Here is a 21,497-nt window from a genome sequence, read left to right as displayed (position 1 = left end):
GCATTCAGGTAGCTCCAGGATCTGGCTGTTAGGAGTAGTGCTGCCGTGAACATACTAAGACGTATCTTTTGGTGAACACATGCACATTTCCCCCCGAGTTTGTACCCAGGAGTGGACCTGCTCGGTCCTGGGGTGCACACATGTTCTGCTTTAGCGGGCGATGCAGAACAGTTTCCCAGAGTGGTTGTTTGTCTTGCTCCAGAATGCCCGTCCACCTGCCTGTGTGAGAATTCCAGCTCTACATGGAAACCAGTCCTGGGTATTGTCTGTCTTTTTAATTTTGGCCAAACCATCACAGAAAGAGCAAATGGCCTGAAAGGACGCACGTACCCCAGACAAGGAAAAGGCTCCCTTTGGTGATACTGGAAGTCTGTGCAGGGCCCTGTGCCCGCATCCTGGCATGGGGAGCCCACGGTGCTGCCTCCTGGCTCCAGCCACCACACCGCCCCGCTCTCGGGCAGGGACCAGGCTTCGCTGCAGCAATACCCAGCAGAGCGTGCCACAGTCCTTCCCGGTGACGGAGCCTCTATGTGCCCGACCCCAACCACACCGACTCGCTTCAGACTTGCCTGGGGGCCTCCGTAAATATTTAACCGGCTGCATCCCCCATTCTCTCTGCTGCCATCAACTGGGGCGAGAACCATACGTCCCTGCTTGCCCTCCTGCTGTAAGGCGGCCCTCTCGGCTGACCCAGCGCCAGCCCTGCCATTCTGGGGCGATGCTGGGGCGATGCTGCTCCCAGCCTGGCGGCTCATGGTGTTTGGAGCCGTGGGACCTGAGTACGGCTACTCGAGCTCTCAGTCTGTGCCCGCAACACGCCCAGGGCTTTCTGCTGATATTTCATGGGACCTCACAGCAAGTTCATGGATAAGGAAGCGAGGGGTTAAACACATTCCCCCAGGGGAAACATGGCTAGTCCGTTGGATAGTTTGGCTTCAAATTTTAATGCCGTCACCCCCATCTTGCACTTTTCTCTTCGGGCTGATATTTAGACATACGAACTCCCTTTTCAACGCATCTTTCTCGTGGGTCGAAAAGCGATGCCGGGGGGTGGAGGTGCTGACAGGGAGAGCCCACCCTGGGACCCCTGCTCACTGAAGAAGGATTAAGACGGAGGATGGGTGCCCTCTGGGACGGTTGCTGTGAGCAGTGGGCTCCCAACGATGCCCAGGTCCTCGTCCCCAGACCCTACGGACGTGCTGTCTTACGTGTCAAAAGGGAGTTTGCAGACATGATGCCGGTTCGTGACCTGGAGGAGGAGAGATGGTCTTGGATCCTGTGGGTGGTGCCAAGGGAATCACATGATGCTTAGACGTGGGAGAGGGAGGCAGCGGAGTCAGGTACAGGAGGAGATGTGACCGTGGAGGCGGGGCCGAGGGAGGCCGTGTTGCCGTGTGTGGTGGTGGAGGAAGGAGGCCTAAGCGGAGGCCTCTGAGAGCGGCCCCCGGAAGCTAGAAAAGCGCGGAAACAGGTGCTTTTAGAGCAGCGGTTCTCAACCTGTGGGTCGCGACCCCTTCGGACCCTCAGACCATCGGAAAACACATATATAATTACATATTGTTTTTGTGATTAATCACTATGCTTTAATTATGTTCAATTTGTCACAATGAAATTGGGGGGTCACCACAACATGAGGAACTGTATCAAAGGGTTGCGGCATCAGGAAGGTTGAGAACCACTGGTTTAGAGTCTCCAGAGGGGACCGCCAGCCCAGACCTGACTTAGCTCTGTGAGACCTGCGTCAGCCTCTGACCTCCAGAACCGTGAGATCATACATTGGCCTTATTTTATGTCACTAAGTCTTTGAAATTTGGTTGTTGCAGCAAATTGTTCTTGACGTCAGTTGGTGTAAGGTCGAGCTCATGGGCTGCCCGATTTCTAACTCGGTTCTGGGAGTTTCTAGCTGCGTGATCTGGGGCAAGTTTCTTAACTTGTCTGGGTCTCACCTTCCTCCTCTCTAAAACGGGTATAAGGAGAGTCTCTGATGCGAAGGGGTGCTGTGAGGATGAGGTGAGGATTCTGTGCCTACGAAACGCCCGGTGATAAGTTTTTGGTGTGGATTTCCGGGCAGGAATGAGGGGGGCGGATTGGGGCGCGGACTTGGGAGCTAGACCAGCCTCAGGTGCGGGCTCCTCTTACTCGTTTGGATCAAGGGAGCTGTCTGTGTCCCCGTTTCCCCATCTGGAACTTAGAGGCCGGAGTCCCCTGGGCTTGGGGTTTGTATGGGATGGTGGCCAGGGCTCTTGCAGGGCGAGGTATGGCCACTCCGGGGAGGGCGGTGATCGCCATCGGTGGGTGGTGGTGACTGTTGGGGCTCCGGCCCTGCGCATCATGGATGCATTTGTTCTTCATTTACCGCCGTAATAATGTAGTGCCCTGAGTGGGAGACAGGAGCTGGGACAGTCCTGGGGACCTAGTGGGCACCCAGCCATCGCTGGATGAATGAACAGAAAAGGGAACAGGCCCCGGCCGTGCCCTGCAGAACCTCTCGGCGCAGGGCGAGGCCGGGAGCCATGCCAGGCCTTTGTGGCCGTCTTCAAACAGAAACAAACAAGGAGCCACTTCCCACCAGCTGACCCCAAACCCCCGCCGCCCACTGCCAGGACCTCTCAGCCCTGCAGGTGAGGCCAGGGCTGTGTGCCAGACCTGGCCCAGCTGTTCACTCCCTAAGCCAGCCCCCTGACCTTTCTGGAGCCTTCTCTCCTCATCGTAGTAGTGTGGACACCCCTCAGCCCCCTCTGGCTTCCCAGGACAGTTCTGAGGAGCCCCTTGCAGTAGAAAACCCCTCCCTGAGAAGTCCTGTGCCCGTGGGAGGGGGACGACAGTCCCCTGAAGGGTCCTCAGGTCCCCGCCTCACCTCTGTTAGGGTACCAGGGCTATCGAGCAGTATTTTTACAAGCCCCCCTCTCAGTATATCAGGGGAAAGTATAAAGAAAGGAGAATAACCACCTACAGGGCCGGGTGTGTGATTGTAACAAGGTTGGTTTTCCTTCTTCTCATCCCCAGGCCTGATCTCTGGACCACAAAGGAGTTAAAATGATACACGCCCGCTTCCCCCACCCCGTGGCCGTACCTGTCCGCTGCATGGAGCGTCACTCGAGGATTTCCCGCGTGTGTGGATTTACACAGATGTCCAGCTGCTGCGGAATCGCGCCGGCAGAGCCTTTCTGGTGACACACTGCTGGGTGCTCAAGGTGTGCGGGAAGCCCTGGCTGCGAGCGCCGAACCTCGTGGATTCCGCAGCCGGGATGCCCGAGGGCGACGGAGGACCCCAGCTTCCTGAGCTTGCATCGTGGACAGGAATGTTTGCCTGGGTCTCTCCAGCTCCCTGCGGGGCTCCCCAGGAAACGTAAGTCCCGCCTCACGCCTCATGCATGTCTGCCAGGCGCTCACCTGGGCCTCAGGTGACTCCGGCCTGGCGGGTGGTAGCCAGGTCACCGGAGGCAGCCGGCTCTCCAGAGGAGCTGGCATTGAACGAGCGCACTCTGTGTGTCTGGCTGGGGCTGGTGCTCGGGGGCGGCAGGTGGGAAGGGCAAGGGGGTGCCCGGGAGCCACGGCTGTTTCCCTTGCCGACATGTGTCATCGTACCGGTCACTCTCACGGGTTTTCCTGGTGTTTGTGTCTGTCTCCATCTAGCAGACCTCGAAGGCCAGGTCTCTTGCGCGTGGCTGTGTGTCTCTAAGACAGTGATTCTCAACTTTCTAGCCCTTTAAATACAGTTCCTCATGTTGTGACCCAACCATAAAATTATTTTCGTTGCTACTTCATCACTGTAATGTTGCTACTGTGATGAATCGTCATGTAAACATCTGATATGCAGGATGGTCTTAGGCGACCCCTGTGAAAGGGTCGTTCGACCGCCAAAGGGGTGGCGACCCACAGGTTGAGAACCGCTGCTCTAAGACATAGCCTGGTGCCTGGCGGACGGTGTCTCCCGCTGTAGGAAGGGCGAACTAAGACCAGGCCATCGATGAAGACGTTGGAGAGTAAACAGGGAAGGTAGCAGTAGGGAGCAATTTGGGGGCTCAGTGCTTCGAGCTACGAAGAGCTGGATGTCTGGTTGGAATCTCCCCCTGGTACCTACCGCGTGACTCCGGGCAAGTGACTGCTGGACTCCCAGCCTCTCGCTATCCAGTAAGAGTGAAGGGAGGTCATGCTTCACAGGCCTGGTGTCGAGGAGGCTGACGTGCTGACAGCCGCCGTGCCTGGCACGCAGCGGACTCCGAGCCACATGAGGGCTCGCTGTGGCTGGGGGAAGCTTCCAGCGAGGAGAGGTGTCACTGAGTGTTTCTGAGCAGAGCCGGTGGGCTGTGCTGGACTGTGAACTGGGCACCGCCAGTTGGCATGGGCAGTTGATTAAAGGTCACAGGCCTCGCCGCCTGTGGGAAGGCTGAGTGGCAGGTCAGCAGCAGGTGAGGGAGGGAACAGCTGGACTTGGACTTGGCAACGGAGGTTCTGCAGTTGACAAGCCGGAGGACTGACTTGGCAGCTGTGAGGCTGGCAGCTCCCGGGGAGGTTGCCTGAGTGTTGGGCTACCCGAGGGGAGGGGCAGCTCCCACAGCCAGTGTCCCCAGTGCTCAGGTCACCTGGGGCCACCTGGCCCTCAGCTGTCAATACGGCACTTGGGGCGGGGCCTGGGCTCTGGTTTTGATTGGGTTCCCCGTTCCGCTCATGCCCGGTGGCACCTGTCAGCGGGCCTTTTCCCAGAGCTCCTAGTGGACACAGCAGCCCTCTGGTTATCCCACGCTGCCCAGTTCACAGCTCCTGGGTGTGCGGTGACGGCCCATTCATTGATGCGCGGTGTTTGATCGCGTGTCTTTCTCCCACCCTAGGAAGTCATTTCTGTGAGGCCATGAAACTTGTTCATCTTGCTCGCAGGCTGTACACACAGTAGGCGCCTTATTTATTGCACCACAGTTAACCAGCTCAGATGGTGACTTTAGTGGTTTCCTTTCAGCTTCCCGGACAAGGACAGACGACAGGGAAACACCTTCCCTTTGGAACGTCCGTATCCCTTGACCAGCCCAACCGTCCCACTAGGTGGGCAATGGTGCCCCCAGTTTACAGCCCAGAACTTGGAGGCTTTGGGAGGCCATCGAACGTCCCCAAGGTTATTCATTCAAGAGAAGGCAGAGCAGGAAGCCAAGAAGGATGTGTGTGTGTGTGTGTGTGTGTGTGTGTACGCGTGCACAGTTGCACGCGCCGAGCACTGCTAGCCAAGCACTGCCAGCCATGGGGTGCTCTTGGGGTTCTTAGAATGGGGCTCCCTCTTGGTCACCCTGGAGAGAGAGACTTTTCCTAAGATCTCGGTGCCCCACGGTGTGAAGGAGGCAGGCACCGTGCTGGGCCCTGGGATGCGGTGGGGCTGGCATCTCAGTTCAGCGCCTGGGGGTTCCTGGTCCCCAGGAAGCCTGTGCCCTTGGGTGAGTGTGATCGGCAGCCCAGCGTGATGGGTGCTGTGCTCACTCGCTGTGGCCACCGGGCAGGGCCAGGAGTGACCCGAGGAGGGTGTGGGGAGGCGTGGGAAGCTGGGAGGTTTGGCGGGGCTCAGAGTGGTGGGCAGACCTATCCTGGGGTCGGGAGGGGCTCCATTGGAAAAGTGAGTGGGGCACCCCGAGGCCCAGCACTGCCTCTTTCTTTTGCTTTTGCCTCAGCAGGCCTCTGGCACCTCTTCCTGCCATCTCCCCCCACCCTCCCGCCGTGGCTGCGGCACCCCCACTTATCACATGGCCCACAGCCCTGCATTTTCTCCTTTTATCAGTTACTCCCTAGAACAACCCCATTGTGGTGGTCCTGGTTATCTGCTGCTCCTCCCAGGAGAGTGAGGGTGGGCTTGGGCACCAGGGGACGGAACGGTCACAGAAAGAAGGGAGACTCCCGTGTCCCCTCCGTGCTGGCTGCTCTGAGCACCTGCCCCGTCTGTGGGGTGCCCTGTGGACAGTGACGCAGGAATACCCGCCGTCTGCTACGCCGATCTCTGGGCCGGGCACATGGCAGACATGATTCCATTTCCAGCCCAGCACAGGCCGTGGGGTCGGCACTGTGATTGTGGTCATGGTTAGTGTTGAAGTAACGGGAGCACAGAGAGGCCACACAGGCAGGATTGGAAAACAGTTCCTTCAGGTTCCAAAGCCACTGAGCCACCCTCCCTGGAGCCGTGAGATGCAACTTCTACTGCCTCCTTTTTTTTTTTCCTTTGTGTTAAAACAACTTTAAAAAAAGTCTTTATTGTTGAAAGTATTACATAGATCCTTCTTTTCCCCCCATTAACCTCTCCCAGCCCGCTCCCGTCCTGCCCCCCACCCCAGGCCCTCACCACCCCATTGTCTGTGTCCACGGGTTATGCATGTATGCATACAGGTTCATTGGTGGATCTCTTCCTACCCACCCTCCCCTGCTCCCCTCTGAGGTTCAACAGTCTGTTCAAGCTTCTGTGACTCTACTGCCTTCTTTGCCTCCAAATAAGCAAAAAGGCAGATCACCTTCCGTTTCTGGGCGTTCGTACCCTCCTCGGCAGGGAGGACTAGGACTTCTAAATGGGGACACTCGAGACTTCTTTTAGGAGGAGCACTGGGACATGTACTTGGGGGCGGTGATTGGAAGAGTGTGGTCTTTAGAGCAAAGCCTCACCTACACTCAGGACCACTGGCCGAGCCGCCATAGGGACGGTGACGGCTGACAGATTGGAGCGCACGCCAGGTTCTCCATGTTCTCCGGACAGAGATAAGCTGGGCAGTTCCCGGGTCTCTCAGAACCCATTTCTTCTTCTGTAAAATGGGGTGTGTGTGTGTGTGTGCGCGTGTGCGCGTGTGCGCGTGTGCGCGCGCATACACACTCCCCAGGTTAGAAGGTTAACCAGCCACATTCCGGGCGTTCATCAACACCAGCCATTAGGCAATGCCATGGCTGCCATGGAGGACACCCCCCCCCCCCCCCCGCCTCCAGACTCAGCCTGGAGAGCAAGGCCCAGCACTTCTCTCAGGGTGACCCAGGGGGCCCAGGTACCCCCGTGGGAGCAGAATACAAGGACGTTTGGAAGCTTTGCTGTGTCATAGCTGTGTGACCTTCCTCTAGTTCCTCAACCTCTCTGAGTGGCACTTTCTTCGCCTATGAAGTTGGGACCAAAAGGCTGCTGAATCTCTAGTTCTTACCTCCGAGCTACTCTTTGCTCTCTGAACGTTACTTCCTCCCCATGGGGGCCTTGTGGCTGCTGGCAGTTGCTGGCGGCTGCAGGCCTCCTCCCTCCCTCCCTCATCCCAGGACGCTGTGTCTGGCTTTTCCTTCTGGAGCCTGTGGGTGTGAGGCTTGCAGCCCCCCTCTCCCGGGTGAGTGCTGAGTGTCAGAAGGCTTGAGAAAACACTGGCCTGTGGAATTCCAAAGTTAATGAAGGGCGCAGATTCCAGGAGGGTCTCTGCTTGACCTCCCACCCTCCTCCACCCCCTGTTACCCCCGAGTGAGCTCGGAGCACTTGAAGGTTTATAGCAGCTGCACACTGAACTCTCGGGAGTGGGCCAGGATGGTGGCCTCGGCCCCTGGGGGCCTGGCCAGGGTGGGTGAGTTTCAGCCTCTCCCCTAAGGTGTCTGGTTAACCAGAGAAAGGCACTGGGAACAACCCAGGTGGGCAGGGCGGGCCATCCTGGGAGAAGGGGGTACATGTGAACCAGTGGGGTGATCTTCCGCTGTCGGAAGGAAGGGCAGAGTGAGGAGCTATGTGAGAGGTTTGAAAGCAGACCCACTTGCCTTAACCAAATAAACAAAAAGGAAATCTTTAAAAAAATTATTATTCTGACCTTAGCACCCAAGTATCTATCTCTTCACTCAGGGCTGGTGGAATTGGGTAAAAAGAATAGGCTTTTGGCCCAGCTGGCGTGGCTCAGTGGTGGAGCCTATGAACCAGGAGGTCACGGTTTGGTTCCTGGTCAAGGGCATATGCCTAGGTTGTAGGCTCGATTGCCAGGGTGGGGCCTGCAGGAGGCAGCCGATCAATGATTCTCTCTCCTCATTGATCTTTCTATCTCTCCCTCTCCCTTCCTCTCTGAAATCAATGAAAACATATTTAAAAGACAAAACAGGCTTTTGGTGACTGATACGGTTCCAAGATGCATTCTGTGTCTTGGGCTCACAGATCCTTCATGGGAAAGGCCTGTGTGAGTGTGTGTCTCCGTCAGCCCTGGCTGCTCCCTCACCTGCTCCTCCCTAGGACCTGGGTCATTTCCCATCATAGGGCTGGGCAGGCATGGCCCCCTTTCTTGGTCTTGTCAGAGTCAGTTTGCAGGGCAGTTGCAGGGAGTAGAGGTCTTTCTCTCCCATCTGTCTGCCACCATCTCTGCCTCCCATCCTACTAGGGGGGGGGAGGGGGGACGTTCCAGGGAGAGGGGGGTCAGGCCCACAGATTACCAGGAACTGCCCTGACCTGACCCTCCCCTGTGAGGCTTATCTGGCTCCAAGCAAAGCGCAGCTGCTGGTGGTGAGGTCTCTGAGTCACTCAGAAGTTCTGGACCGGCTTTCGCAGGAGGCGATGACATAAACAAATAAACATTCGCCAGGATCCGCTCCCAGCTTTCAGCTCGCCGCCGCCGGGGGCCCTGGAAACTCTGTGTTGTGTTGCCTGTTCAGAGGATGCTCAGGCTCTTCATGGAGAATTCTCCCCGTGGAGAAATGCTCCCGAGAGGTTGCTGGGGCTAGTACACCCCGGGGCTTCCTTGGGCCGTTACTGCCTCTTCTGTGAAGCCCGGTTATTGTAAGAATCAGATGAGCCGAGATGGGAAACCTGGCCCTGCTGCTGGCCCTGCCTCTGAACTTGACTCCTAGTAAGCCCCGCGTCTCGGTCAGATTAGCGAGTCATTGCCCTGGGCCCATGATCCTGCTTCCCAGTTGTTGAGTCAGCTCAGGCAAGAGGCTCGTCTTTCCATGAGGTGGCCGTCCTCGCCTTGCGCCCCTCACGTGCCTGTTGCGAGGCCCAAATGCGTCACCCCTGGGAAGGGCCCGAGAGCTGGACAGCGCTTGGCCTCCCGGGGCCGGCAGGTTGGCTGAGGCTGGTCAGGGAGCAGGGTGGTGACAGGCGATGGGGTCTGGCACATCCCTAAGGTGAAGGCCAGGCGGCAGGGGATGGCCCAGGCGGGTTCCAGATGCAGGCCACCTGCCTCCCGTCCCAGCTCCGTGTTCCTCGGTCCTTCAGACCGACTTGCTGGACTCTGGAATCTGCGGCCGCGTTCTGGGCCGTTTCTTTGCACAGTGGGAGTCGTGCAGGTGGGAAGTAGAAAGCGAGACGCCACCACGGGTCCTCCAGCTCTTATTCCCACCCCGGGATGAGCAGACGTGAGCGGGAACGGCGTGCTGGCTTTGCTTCATGGCCTCTGATGAAGTTTAAGTAAAAAAAAAAAAAGAGGCAAAGTGCTGCTCACGGGCCTGTTCTCCCATTCCACTTCCTCCCTTTCACAGAAGGGCTGCTCTCCCGAACGTGGGCCGTGGAGTCATGTTCTTACTCTTTTATTACAAACCTGCGTGGCGGCCGCTGGTGACACGGTTCTGTGTGTTTAACAGTTCTTCCGCAGGTGACGCTGCAGATGTGACGTGACATAGTGAAGGTGCGGGGTGACATAATGCCGGTGTGAGGTGACAGCAGGTTGCTCGGGCCGCTCTGCGTTTTGGGTGACGTCGCTGCTCCGTTTGATCCTCTCGGCCCCTTGGGGTGGGTTGTGGGCTGTTCCCAGGTTTTTGCTGGTGTAAACCGCGGAGGTGAGCTTCCTTGCACACGTCTCCAGGTGCACGTCTGGGCGCCCCGAGGTTGCACAGGGAACGCACGCTTGCAGCCGTGCCCGAGGCTGCCACACTGCTGTCCGATGGGATGGTCTGTTGACTGCGGCGTCTCCCCGGGAGCCTGTGGACGCGGAGGCAGGGGTGCCATGCTGGCCGCCGCCTCCGGAGGCTGGGTGGGCCATGCTGGGCACCAGTACTGGCTCCGTGCATGCTGGAATGGGGTGCATTCTGGGAGGAAATGAGGCAAGCTCCAGGGGCAAGACCAGAGTCAGGGTGCAAGGAGCATGCCACCGTGGTCTCTGCTGAAGCAGCCCTTGGTCAGCAGCGAGAGGAGGCCATGGGGGTGGGTGGTGGAGAAGTTGATGCGGAAAGGATAACGGCGAGGGGATCGACAGGAGTGTCCGAGCCTGGATGCGTGCATGTCACTGGGATGGACATACCATAAAGGTCCCAGGAACCATGGCGGGGTGGTGTGTGGGGAGCTGGGAGAGGCCGGTTGGTGTGGTGCGGAGAGCTGAAGGGGTGGTGGGGTTGGATTGAGAGCTTGGGGCTGGGGCAGAAGCCTTCCCACCTTTATTCATTGAGGATCTTGGCTACTCAAATGCCCCCATCGTGGGGGACAGAGCGTCGCCGTGACCTCTGTTGGAGCCGGTCTCAGCCGGGGTTGTCAGCAAAGCGTGCTGCTCAGGAGCCTTAAAGCAGAGCGGAAGGGTGGTTGGCGGCGGGGCTGTTTGCAGACAGACGGACGGTCTGCAGAGGAAAGTACTGGAAGGAAGGTCCCTGCTGTGGATAACCCTAGGGAAGCAAGAGAACAAGAGAGGGTTAAAGAGACACACATTCGAGAGCTGTTTTCATCTCTTAAAAGATGTGATCAGAAGTGGAAAGTCGGGGTTTCGTAATGGGAAAAGAATTGGGTTTATACTATAAATTGCCTCTTTTTCTTCTTAAGCGTTTCCTCTGATGATGCAACAAATATGAGGTCTTTGTAGTAAACTTTGGATGCATAGAAATAGACGGGAGTGTTGAAAACAGTCCCATAACCTTCCACTGAGGAGCAGCCCCTGGTAACCTTGGTAACAATGGCAGCTCCTAAGCGTAGGATGACGGTCGCATAGGAGCTGTCTGGGACTTTCCCGCGTTTAGCACTGAAAGCTCCAGCTCCTGGGCAGACCGCAGTGCCTGCCACCTTCCCTATGAGATCAGTTCCACCCCCGAGGGTCAGGCGTTTTGACAGCCCATAAAGCTTTGTCAGTAGCCATGTGTTTATTTGGCTCCAGCTGTGTGCGGGGCGTGGGTGAGGCCGCAGGCGGTGGACGAGACTCCAGGGTCCATGCCCTGTTCTCTGTTCTCCAGGCGTTGACAGCTCGTCTCGGGTACGAGCAGGGAGTAGGAGAGGAGGGAGTCCCTTCCCGGCGGGGTGGCTGCGCGGTGGGGATTCGAGGCTTCCTTTTGCCTGGTGCCCGTGTGTAGGTCTGGTTTTGCAGGCTGGTGCCGGGAGGGACCTTGTCCAAATGCTGTGTTTGACAGCACCAGCCCTGCCCCCTTAAGGACAACACTGGGACCCCCAAGGGATGCGCCTCCTTCTGGGCCAGATCACTGGCAGGATGAGGAGGGTGATGTCAGCCCCTGTCCTCCCGAGGTTGTGCCCCTTGTGGTGTCCTTGGACCCTCAACACACCCATGGATGAACAGCCAGTGCCTGATGTAATAACCACATTTTCCAGGCCGCAAGCGGAGGCTCCCTTTAGGGGGAAGCCAGCCCACGGCTTGTCAGATGCTGAGCGTGTGTCTCCCCCGCCCTGGGCCAGCTTTGACAGCTCGGCTCTGAGGCCGGCCCTCTGCCCCCACATTACCTCCAGGAGATTGAGGCCGGTGAGGGGTGGCGTTGGGCTCCGTCAATGCCATGGTGCGGCCGGAAGCTGCGTAATGCTCGGGGCTCAGTGCAGAAGGAAGCGCAGGCTCCTGCTCAGCATGAATTAAGAATTTCCCGTGGGGACAGCGCAGCATGACATCCAGCACCCTGACCATGAGGCAGGCCTGGGGCAGCATGAGGTTGGGGCCTTGTGTTCATTTCCCCGCCCGAGCAGAGTGAGGCCAGGCTGTGGGCCATGTGTCTGCAGAGCCCTGGCCTAGCAGGGTCCTTTGGGCGCTCCGAGGTGCCTGGCTTCCTGGGGGAACAGTCACCCTCGTCCCTTCCCCAGGCTACAGGCACCGGCTTCTCTCTGGAGGGTGATCACGTCCTGCTGTCCCAGGGGCACCAGCCTGGAGTGAGACTTGACACGCTCTCTCTCCTCCTTTGTCCTGTGGGCACCGACACCTCCCCCCTGCTCTTTGGCACCCTGTCTCTACTGGGTACACATCTGGGGGTGATGGCCGGTGTGTGGGGGGGCTCCTCTGGGGAAGAAGATTTCTTCAGGATGTAATTTCCTGAGTTCCTGGGGGGCTGGCATTCTTATTTGGGGCATCGCTTCATTGCTTACAGCACCATGATCGGTTCTTACATCCATTGGTTGAGTCTACATTCAACTTACGTTTGTTGAGCACTTACAACATGCAGGGCACCATGCTGGGAAATCGAGGCCCCTTGGGTTCATTGAATACCCTTTTGCTCTCTCCTGGTGTTTCTCATGGCTTCGCCATGTTTAATCACTATGGCAACCCAGTGATGGAGTGGTTGCTATGATCCTCATTTCCCAGGTGAGGAAATCACGGTCAAATGGCCAGGCTCCCACCGTGGCTTTCCCTGACATCACCAGCTCAGTCTTTTCCGTCGCTTCATATGCAGCTCAGTGCAGTGCCTTCAGGGGGCCTGGGTCTAATCCTGGCTCTGTTGTTGGTGGCCTTGGGCAAGTTATTTAACTTCTCTAGGCCTCATTTTCCCCATCTGTAAAATGGGGTCATAAAATAGTCCTTCTGTGGCAGTTAGTAAATGTTGGTGTCTTCCTCAAATTCATGTGTTGAAGCTCTAACCCCCCATGCAGTGGCATTTGGAGATGAGGCCTTTGGGAAGTAATCAGGCTAGATGAGGTCACGAGGGTGGGCCCCCTGCGATGGAATTAGTGCCCTTGTAAAGAGGAAGACAGAGATCTTTTATGCTGCACACCAAGGGAAGGTCCGTGAGCACACAGTAAGGAGGCAGCTGTCTGCAAGCCAAGAAGTGAGCCCTCAGCAAGCGCAGGATCTGCTGGTACCCCAGCCTGCAGAACCGAGAGGAAGACTTGTCTGTTTCTGAAGCCGCTGGCATTTTGTTACAGCAGCCACCTCAGATGGAGACAGGCTCCGTGTGAGGTGTTGAGTTCACATGAGATACTCTAATGAGGCCTTTAGCGCAGCACCTAACACACACCAAGTATTGGGTGCAGCCTGGTCATCATCTGGCCACCACTTTATAGGTAATTGACCTCCGGGTGGATCAGAGAAGGTCAGGAGCTTGCTGACGGTCACACAGGCACTTGGGTGCAGCTCACAGGGTGGGCTGGGCTCTTCCTCCTCCGAATGCCTTCCCGCCCTGCCTGCATGGCCGGACCTAATGACCACCTGGGCTAGGCTGTTCCTGCAAAAGGCTCGAGAGCAAGACAAGGGAAGATGCCTGGCCGGCCGCTGCTCGCAGCAAGGGCTAATTAGGCCATTCCTGGGGTTTCCTGTGCTTCTAGTTTGCACCAAAATAAGTGCCTCCAAATGGCGTTGAGGTTTCTAGCTGACATTACATTTTGGATTCAGACGGCACTGGCATTTCTCATCTTCCTGCGAATGATAAGTGGTTAGAGAGCAATGGAGATACTGGTGAAAGGGAAGTTCAGGGGGAATTCAGGCCTGAGCAGACCCTTCGGTGTGATGGGGACAGTGAGAAGTGGCTTATGGACACATCTGATGTCCTGTGCTCCCCGGTGTTGGGGTGAGAGGGACAAGGTAAGGTCCTTTGTTATGCTGCCTGGAGAAGCTGGCGTTTTCTTTTTTTTTTTTTAAATATATTTTATTGATTTTTTTTACAGAGAGGAAGGGAGAGGGATAGAGATTTAGAAACATCCATGAGAGAGAAATATTGATTCAGCTGCCTCCTGCACACTCCACACTGGGGATGTGCCCGCAACCAAGGTACATGCCCTTGACCAGAATCGAACCTGGGACCCTTCAGTCTGCAGGCCGACGCTCTATCCACTGAGCCAAACCGGTTAGGGCAAAGCTGGCATTTTCTTGATGCTTCTGAGCTCTGTCAAAGTCTTGTTCCCATCCATTCTGCTGGATGCTACCATCTTGGGTGTAGGGTCACAGAGGGCACTGAGGTATAGGCGTTGATGGTGTGGTTCTTGTGTATTTATTCCCCTTTATTGCATGCCAACCATCTGCCTGAATTCACATAGTCCTCCCAGCCACCCCAAGAGCTAAATGCTGCCTGACTCTCATCGTATAGGTGTGGACACGGAGGCTCAACTAGGTAGATGTAGGCTAGGATTCGGGCTTCCCTGGGGCTCCTGACCACGTTCCCCAGGCTGCCGGCTCCCTACCCCCTTGTTTTGACAGAAATGTCAAAAACCCCTGCGCTGAATGCCAGGACTCTGGTCCCGGATGGGCAGAGGAGGGCCTGCGAGAGGCTGGATCTCTGAGCCTGATGGAAGTGACACCAGCCTGCTATATTTACAGTCCCCATTCTCCCGCGGTGTCTCCGGAAGTCATAACCCCACGGGCCAGCCTGCACAGTGGGGGACGGCAGGAAGTCATACCCAGCTCTGTTGGCGCGCTGGTGCACACTGGTCTGGTGGCCAGAGGCATGGGGGAGGGCTGGCAGGAAGGGCTAACCAACTACAAACAATTCAGACCGTGTCGTCCTGTGGACAGGTGCCTGGACTATTGCACGGTGACTTAGATGGCCAGATTTGGGCCAGGGAGCCCGAGCTGCGGAAAGATAATGGGGAATCTTTATATTTTTCCACAAAGTCCTCACCATTTTAAAAGACTCTGTTTTCTAAGTGACCACCCTAGTGATGGTGGATTTGGGGTTTTCCAAGCCACGGGCCGATGGAGATTGTGAGGAGGGGATCGAGGACAGGGGTGGCAGCTGGGGAAAAGGAAGGCACCCAGGAGCGTGCCCTCAGCTCCTTCCCGATTAAGTTCCTCTCCCACCAGGAACAAGGGGCCGATTCCCGGGGCTCCCTCTCCTGGGGTTGAGTTCCTGTGCCTTCCCAGGACTAAGGAGGATTTTGCTTATACCCTGGCCATGCCATTCTCGGCCTTGGTCTTGTGGCTGCATCATCTTTTTGGAATTTGTCTTTTTTCTGGGTACCGTGTCGAGGCGACACATGGTCCTACTCTCCACGGAATACCTCCCAGCCTGTCTTCCACACACATGGTTTCGGGAGGCCCGGCCTCCCGCTGTCAAGATGGTGCAGGGCTTGGGGCGCGGGCCCTGGTGCACACGTGCATCCCTCCATCCTTCAGTGCCCCCTGCTCGGTGCCTAACCCATGCTGGTGAGGAATTCCCGTTGTGTGGACGCTTGAGGTGGGTCTCGGGACTGCTGGCTTTCTGGCTCACCAGAGGCCGACGAGAAACGCCCTGGACGGTAGGTGGGAGCCCTCAGAGTGTCTGGGCGGGTGGACGCAGGGTCCCTGTCCCCAGGAGGAGAAGCATCTCTGGGGGTGACCAGCATCACCAGTGGTGAGAGGGGATGAGAGAGAGGCAGATGGAGAGGGGAGGGTGGGATGGATCATGCTTGCTGGCAGAGGCTCTGACAAAAACATGACAGGTGAAGAGGATTCTGGGATGTGATGGGGGTATGATCGTTATCTGGCCCCAGTTCCAGGCCTGTGCGCTGAGAGCCCGGAGCAGCTGTGCCCAGACACCCATCTCCTTCCACCTGCTCTGAGCCACCAGGGGTGCAGAGGGAGCCAGACAGGAAGGCCTCCTTCTTGGACCTGGGTGACCTCCCCCTTTTGAGTCCAGCTTCTCCCCAGCTCTCTGTGACACCTGCTCCCTGTGGGTGACAGCCACGCTCCTGGGTTCTGGACACGGCTCTGGCGGGCCTGTCGCTTGCGTGGTGAGCTGACCAGGAAGGCTGCCGCCGGAGTCCTCCTGAGCGCGCTTTCTCCCACCTGCACACACAGCGAGTGGCTGCTCCCCTTCCCGGCACTTCACGCTCTGGCCTGGCAAAGGCTCCGCAGGGCCCAGTCCGGAGTCTCGATTCACCAGGGTGGCCACCCCAGCTGCCATGAAGAGCAGGTGTCCCCAGAGGCGACCACAGCCACCAGGAGCAGGCTGCCAGGCTCTGTAGGGGGCTCCCTGGCCCTTATCATCCACTGCAACCCCATGTGTCCCCCCCATTTTACGGAGGAGGAAACTGAGGCCCAGGGAGGTTGGGCAACTTGCCCCCAGGCACAGCCATAGACCTCAAGCGCAGCCCCCGCTGTGTCTGGGGCGGCCGGGCCTGCTCTGGGGAGCTGAGCTTCTGGGTGCGGCCAGGGGTCCGCGCTGCGGTACCCTCCTGGCTCCTTCCAGCCTCAGACTCCCCTTATCTCAGGCGAAGACACTAAGGGCAGCTTTCCTTCCCATTAACTGTTGTAACTGATCCTCACCGCAGGCTTTCGGGCGGTGCCGGCGTGGCTTCATATGATGGATAAGGACCGGGCGCGGCTCAGTGCGGGAAGCTGGTGGGTGGGTGGGAGGGGCAGGGGCATAACTGGCGTTTGGAGGAGACCTGGATTTGAGGGCCCCTCGAGGCTGCCGGAAGCCCTGGGTGTTCCCCTGGAGTCGCTCACACTCAGTCACATGACCTTGGACAAGGCAGCTCAAGTCAGAGTCTTCGCCTTCACATCTGCGAAATAAGGAGAGGGGGTGGCACTCGCAGGATCTCGCAAGGCCTTCTGGTCCGAAAGTTCGGTGATTCTGACAGCCACAGCGGGCGTGTTTGGTCGTCCTTAATGGCAACCTCTTCTGTGTCTCTTTCCCCTTTTCCTGCCTGTACTTCTGGCCACCTATACACTTATCCACCTCCCCTCTATCCCCTTATCCAACCCCCCTCCCACCACTCATCCACCCACCCACCCACTTTTACTAAGCAGCCCCTGTGGGCCAGGCATTGTGCTACCTCCTGAAGACACAGAGATTAAAACAGGGTTCCTGGCCCGAACCGGTTTGGCTCATTCAGCAGATAGAGCGTTGGCCCAAGGACTGAAGTGTCCTGGGTTTGGTTCTTGTCAAGGCCATGTGCCTCGGTTGCAGGCTCCATTCCTGACCCTGGTCAGGGGAGCGTGCGGGAGGCAGCCAATCAATGTGTCTCTCTCACATCAGTGTTTCTCTCTCTCTCTCCCCCTCCCTTCCACTCTCTCTAAAGGCACTCAATGGAGAAAATATCCTCGGGTGAGGATTACAACAAAACAAAACAGGGTCCCTGGGCTGAGAGCTCGCATTCATGGGTGGAGCATCGATACTGGACCAAAATGGGGAGCGGACTGGAATCAGTGCTGGATGCACAAGGCCACAGGCCACTGGGGAGCAACCCGGGAGCGGCCGCCTCTCCTCCAGATCCCGTGAGTGAGGGCAGCGGTCTGCCTTCTGCGACAACTCCAGGCTGGCTCGTCTTGATGTGGGGGGGACAGTGTCGAGGACCTCGAGGCCCCTCTAACCGCAGGAATCTGTGATGTGGACTTCTCAGTTGCCAGCTTTGCCGGAGAAGAGAGAGAGAGAGAGAGAGAGAGAGAGAGAGAGAGAGAGAGAGAGAGAGAAAGAAGGGAGGAATAGAGGGCGGGTCCGCCTCCTGCACATTCATGCTTGCGGTCCCAGCCCTCCGTTTCCTGGGGCTGCAGGCTGTGTGTGTGGGAGGCGCGCAGCGGTGGCTTGGCTGGCCCCGCGCGCCTGCAGCCAGCTCTGGGGACGGCGTCTGCTGGCAGCACCCTGCCTGTGCAGGGGAGGCGGCTGGCCTGGACAGACCTGCCCTCTGTCTGGTTAGTCAGCATCCTGCGGCAAAGGGCAGCGTGGAGCCTGTGTTTCCGATGGCCCAGCCGCCCCGGCGAGGCCGTGCCGTGATTCTGAGCGTGATGCTGGCATGTGCCCCCTCCCCGCCCCTCCCCCACGGGGAGGTGGTGGACAAGGCAGCTTTTCTAATAGGCAGCCTCTGCTTGCCCTGTCGGAGATGAAAGACTGTGTAAAAGTGGATAATTTGGGGTTTTCCTGATGAAAGCAGTTGACATTTGTTGGGGCCGCGCGCGCACTGCAGTTTGGCCTTTCATCTCTGCTATCAAAGCCGGCCCGTCTTCGGCCGCTTGCGGGGCAGGCAGTGCCACCGGAATTGAACGGGGCCAGTGGTGAAACATCAAGGCAATGGTGGACCGACCCTCGAAGGCTGCAGGTGGAGGCGTGCGGGAGCGGGCAAGTCCTCACTGTCAGGGGGCGGGGCTTCCCTATCATATCGGGTTGTATACGGCTGCATCCCGTGTCATGGAAAGAGTGCGTGTCCTTTGGGGTTGGGCAGGGCTGCTGCTTTGCTTACTGAGCGATCACTTTCTGATCTGTGCCCTCATTCGTCGGGGGGAATATCACCACCAACTGTGTGGCCTTCACAGAGCGTTTTGTGCACTGTCTGGGGCCCAACAGGCCCCTAGGAAGGATCACTGGCTTCTAACCTAATGGATGAACTTGACCTGTTGTGTGCTCCAGGCAGTAGGGCACTGGAACTGGAGTGTTGCATTATTCCTCTATGTTCTCCGTGTGGTATCCACTTATAATAGGTCCTCCATAAATGCCAGGCAGAGGGCTTGACGAAGACAGGAGACTGCTTGTGCCGCCCACAGAGCTCATCTAATGTTGCACTTTGTGTGTGTGTGTGTGTGTGTGTGTGTGTGTTCGAACAGAGTTAGGTTGCATCATTGCAATCTCTAACACTAGGTTGTACAACCTTTCCGTGGACATTAGTAACACAGGGAGCGAGGGCTTTAGGCTTGACTCATTCGCAGACTCCCTGCTGCGGGCCTGTCCAGCCATCCATGCGATACGTTGAATCCCCATTTACAGCCGCCTGGCCGCCTGTCTGTCCAACCAGCCTTGCCTGCCTCCACTGACGGGGTGCTCACTACCACTGAAAGCTGGTGGCGATGGTTCTGAGGGTCTTCTTCCTTCTGCTGAGTCGTGGGTGCTTTCTCTCAGTTCTGCATTCTGATCCTCAGAGGGGCCCTCCGACGACACAGCCCCTGTCGGAGAAGAAAGACTGTGGCCGACGGCGACAGCTTTCCGGTTGGTGAAGGCAGATGATGCCACGTCCTGCTCGGTCCCCTGCCTCGGGTTCACCGCTCCCCTCGCTCCTGAGCACTGTGGGAGGCTGGGGTTGAATGGGACAGTATTCGCCCAGCACTCGAGGTGCTGAGTGCACGCTGGCATCCCCTCCCTCGTGACGGGTCGCGTGTGGAGGACAGGAAGCCTGAGGTGGCGTTTGTGTGCATGCTTATTTTGTAAAGCCGCCTGCCGCCGCACCTCGGGCGGGACCTGGGCTGCCAAGCAGCAGGCATCCGCTAGCACGGCACCTATTCAGCAGGTTGAAGGCCTGAACGTTCCTCTTTGATGCCCATTATTTCAAGAAATAGGGAGGCGACTTCTGCTTCATGGAAGGATTCAGGTAGCAAAGCCACTTCCTCTTCCTAAATCTCTCCAGACAGATGTTTATTTAGTGACAGGGTGTCCGTTTGTCTGGGTTTGAGCCTTTGGAGGCTGCTGCATGCGTCTCCCTCGGTTTGTGAAATTGGGATGTTGGGCCTCCCCTGAGCAGCCCCTTCTCAGGCACGGTTGCCCCCTGTGGCACAGGTTATAGAAGGGACCCTGAGGCCAGAGCCTGGAGATCGCATGCCCCGTCTCCGCTCTGCCTGTAGGAGTCTGGCTTCTGCTCGGGGCCTTGCCCCTTCCCGACCTCCTCTGTCTCAGCTGCGAGTCCGCCTTTCCAGGCCTGGCAGTGTGGGCACCAGGGGCTCTCCGGGAAGGTCAGAAAGTAGACAGAGAGTCCCGAGGCCTTCCCCGTGAGCCCAGCATCTGCCTGTTTTGAGGTTCCTCTCCCCGTCTGGCTGCACGGACTGCCATGCGTACCAGCAGTTTGGCGATTCTCTCAACCTCGTGCCATCAGCCAGGAGCCACAGCAGGCCAGTCGCGGGGCATGAAGAGCCTCTGTAGACGGGGTTAAAGCCCAGCCTCTGGACCGGGCACCTCAGCCCTTCACTCTGAGCCCAGCCTCATCCCTTGCCCTCTGCCCAGCAGCAGGTCCTGCTCCAGCCACACAGAAGTGAAGACTGTGCATATCTGTTCCTGCAGACAGGGACGTCCAAGTCACTGGAACATTAACACAGATGCTCAGGAAGCCATTGTCCAGCCCACCCACAGCCGACCATCGTCGGTCACTTACTGATGGCCAGGCGTTGTAAACATCCGTCCGTCTTGGGCAAGGACTGCAGAAACTCGTAACTGACCTCCACGCCGCTCCCTCGCCGGGTTTACGGCTGATGCCCATTCTCTTTGTGCAGCAAACTGAGCAAATCCCCAGGATCCCTCGGGGCTGGTGGGCGACTCACAAGCCTGGCTTTTCAGATTCGAAGCTTTGTTCTGTCCCTGCCTAGCTGTGTGGCCGTGGGCGAGTTAAACAACCTCTCTGTGCCTGCAGGCTTTCTATGTAAAATCATACTGCCGCCTCCCTTGCAGGACAGTTGGGAGCATTGAGTGAGTTAATGTGCGTAAAGCCTCCGAGTGTTTCCCAGCACTTGGTGACACCCGTTCACTGTCAGGTACTGATATTGGTGTGCCCGGAGGTTTCGCCCCCTGCTGATTTGTGTGCTGGCCACACGTTAGTCGTATTGGTAATTAAATTTTACATAAACGGATGAAACGTGGTCATCAAAAGAGGGTTGTTGCATGAAAACTGAGTGTAGTGCTTCGGAAAGAGCAGATGGTATTGATTTGCTAAAAGGTTGTCACCAAATGACTTAGGGGCCACAGTGGGAAGAAGGGGCGGGGCCACAGTGGGAAGAAGGGGCGGGGCCACAGTGGGAAGAAGGGGCGGGGCCACAGTGGGAAGAAGGGGCGGGGCCACAGTGGGAAGAAGGGGCGGGGCCGGGAGGCTCCGGCAGGGTCCCATCTTACCTCCCCTGCCTTTGCGCACGGACCCGTCTGGTGAAGGGAATGGGTGGGAGTTCCTAGGGTGAATGGGGACGGCAGGTGGAGATTCTGGCGAAGCTGCTCCCAGTGCAGCAGGTAGGAGGCCCCTGAGCCTGAGCCACTCTCCGAAGGGGGGCGATGCGGCCCCAGAAGGAGCCAAGGGGGGACCCAGGGGAGCATTAGCGGCCGCCTCCCACCCTGGAGGTTACCAGCAGCACGGAGAACCCGGACGTGTGTTTTGGCAGCGTTTCGTAGTTTTCCAAAAACATTTCCTCACTTATTCCCATTTGCTGATAAGGCCACCGAGGAGGCTGGGACAAGGGACCGGAATTGCCCTTGGTCACGGCTGAATCAGAGTAGAGCCGGGAATCTGGGAATCGGAAGCAGGCTCCGTGAGCCAGATACTCGCAAGCGGCTCTGTGAAGCAGGTGGGTTTTTGCATTGTCCTTTGCAGTAGGGGAAACTGAGGCAGAGCAGGTCGAAGCCGGATGTCCAATGTGCAGGATAAGCGGCACAAGCCCGAGGAGGCCTATTTGGGGGAGGCCTCAAGGGATTCCTTGTCCACCGTGCATCCCTTCCTACTTCAATTTGGAGGCTCCTCTTTCTGTGCAGCCAGGACT

The 21,497-nt window shown here is 57.7% G+C and overlaps 1 long non-coding RNA gene across 2 annotated transcripts in view; it reads left to right on the top strand.

Annotated features, from left to right (window-relative positions):
- LOC308533388 overlaps positions 1-21,497 on the top strand; it is a 316,610-nt gene that overhangs the window by 56,399 nt on the left and 238,714 nt on the right. For both annotated transcript variants that reach the window (XR_013997083.1, XR_013997084.1), the window contains exon 2: positions 3,007-3,349. This is a non-coding gene — a long non-coding RNA (uncharacterized lncRNA). The remainder of the gene's footprint in view (positions 1-3,006; positions 3,350-21,497) is intronic.

This window comes from Myotis nattereri (genome assembly GCF_964212035.1).
Source record: "Myotis nattereri genome assembly, chromosome: 17".
Classification (NCBI taxonomy): domain Eukaryota; kingdom Metazoa; phylum Chordata; class Mammalia; order Chiroptera; family Vespertilionidae; genus Myotis; species Myotis nattereri.
Note: the sequence above shows the minus strand (reverse complement) of the source record. Positions and strands in the feature narration are given on the sequence as shown.